We start from the raw sequence: 2500 nt of genomic DNA, 5'->3' as shown, positions 1-2500 counted from the left end.
GAAAATGAACCATTCACAGATGTGTTGAAACGAGAACAGAAATTAGTCGCAGATGTATTAAAATAAGAACAGGAATCGGTCACAGATATATTAAATCGAGAACAGGAATCGGTTACAGATGTATTAAAACGGAAACATGAATCAGTCACATGTATTAATACGAGAACAGTAACTAGTCACAGATGTATTTATACGAGAACCCAAATCAGTCATAGATGTATTAAAATGGCAACAGGAATTGGTGTCAGATGTATTAAAGCGAGAACAGGAATTATTCACAGATGTATTAAAGCGAGAATAGGAATTAGTCACAGATGTATTGAAATGAGAACAGGAATTAGTCACATATGTATTGAAATGAGAACAGGAATTTGTCACAGACGTATTGAAATGAGAACAGGAATCAATCAATGATATAATAAAACGAAAACAGGAATCAGTTACTGCTGTATTAAAACAAAAACAGGAATCAGTCACTGATGCATTAAAGCAAGAACAGGAATCAGTCACTGATGTATTAAAGTGAGAACAGGAATCAGTCACTGATGTACTAAAGTGAGAATAGGAATCAGTCGCAGATGTATTAATCCGAGAACATGAATCAGTCAGATATATTAAATGAGAACCCGAATCAGTAACATATATTAAGACAAGAACATGTATCATTCACTGATATATCAAAACGAGAACATGAATCAGTCACAGATATATTAAAACGAGAACAGGACTCGGTCACAGATGTATTAAAACGAGAACAGGAACTAGTCACAGATGTATTAAAACGAGAACCTGAATCATTCACAGATGTATTAATACGAGAACAGGAACTAGTCACAGATGTTTTAAAACGAGAACAGGAATCAGTCACAGTTTTACTAAAACTAGGACAGAAACTAGTCTCATTTGTTTTAAATCGAGAACATAAATCAGTCACAGATGTATTAAAACGTGAACGGTATCTAGTCACAGATGTATTAAAACGAGAACAGGATCTAGTCACAGATGTATTAAAACGAGAACACGGTTGAAGCAGATATGATAAAAACTATTATCAAAAACGGAAGAAAACGTCGCGGATATAAAAGCAATGTTCCTTTTCTCGAAAAAGGCCTCATTAAGGAATTTAGGGGTATTGAAGGGTTGAGTATCATTCATGTCAGATGTATGGAAGGGGTCTGAATAAAAGGCACCCATTAATCTCCTCAAATGAGATGAACGGCTGCTGAGAGTCTCCATTGACACGAGATTCACATGAAAGACACGTCTTGGATGGCGAACAAATATTTGTAGTACGTGGGCAAACGGTCGACCACGGCAAACATCACCTGAATGGCTGCTTCACAGAGTGAGGGAATTGCTATGTGTGTTCCTTTGTTCACTTCAAGAAAGAATTAAGGGTTCATTCATGTATGGCCGTAATGCTCTTCAGTGTAAAGCATCTTACCATTTATTCTAGTTTATTCTTAACACAATTATATCGAATAATAAATTCTTAGTAACGCTAATAAATGGAGTGCCTATTAAAAAGTTTTCGTTAAGGCTTTCTTACCATATCGCTTGTACAGACTAATGGATATTAACTCCAGACACACACACATTATTTATATATATATATATATATATATATACATATATACATATATATATATATATATATATAATGTGTGTGTGTATTATATATGTCCATATATATATGTATAATTATATATATGTATATATATATGTATATATATTATATATGTGTATATATATGTATGTATAGAAAATGTATATATATATATATATATATGTATATAAATGCATATATATATATATATATATATAAATGCATATATAGATATATATATATATATATATAGAATATATATATATATATATATATATAGAATATATATATATATATATATGTGTGTGTGTGTGTGTGTGTGTATATGTGTATATATATGTATATATGTATACATATGTAAGTATGTGTATATATATATATATATATATATGTGTGTGTGTGTATATGTGTATATATATGTATTTGTATATATATGTATATATGTATACATATGTAAGTATGTGTATATATATATATATATATATATATATTTATTTATGTATATATATGTATATATGTGTATATTTATGTTCATATATATATATATATATATATATATACAAAATCTTACATAAGTGTATGTTCTGTGACCACACATGAGTGAGGTCAAATACTGGCACGTGAGGGGAAAATTTATTACTTGCTTGGACATAGGCTTCCTGTGAAAAGTAGCTTATAGATAAAAGAATATGATGAGGGAAGGTAGTTGAGAGGATATTTGAAATATATACATTCATATATATATATATATATATATTATATATATATATATATATATATACAATCCTATATATAATTCTATATATATATATATATATATTTATGTATATATATATATATATATATGTATATATATATGTATATACAGTATATGTATATATATATATATATATG

The sequence above is a fragment of the Palaemon carinicauda genome, chromosome 12 (genome assembly GCF_036898095.1).
Source record: "Palaemon carinicauda isolate YSFRI2023 chromosome 12, ASM3689809v2, whole genome shotgun sequence".
Classification (NCBI taxonomy): domain Eukaryota; kingdom Metazoa; phylum Arthropoda; class Malacostraca; order Decapoda; family Palaemonidae; genus Palaemon; species Palaemon carinicauda.
This window is presented reverse-complemented; position numbering follows the sequence as displayed.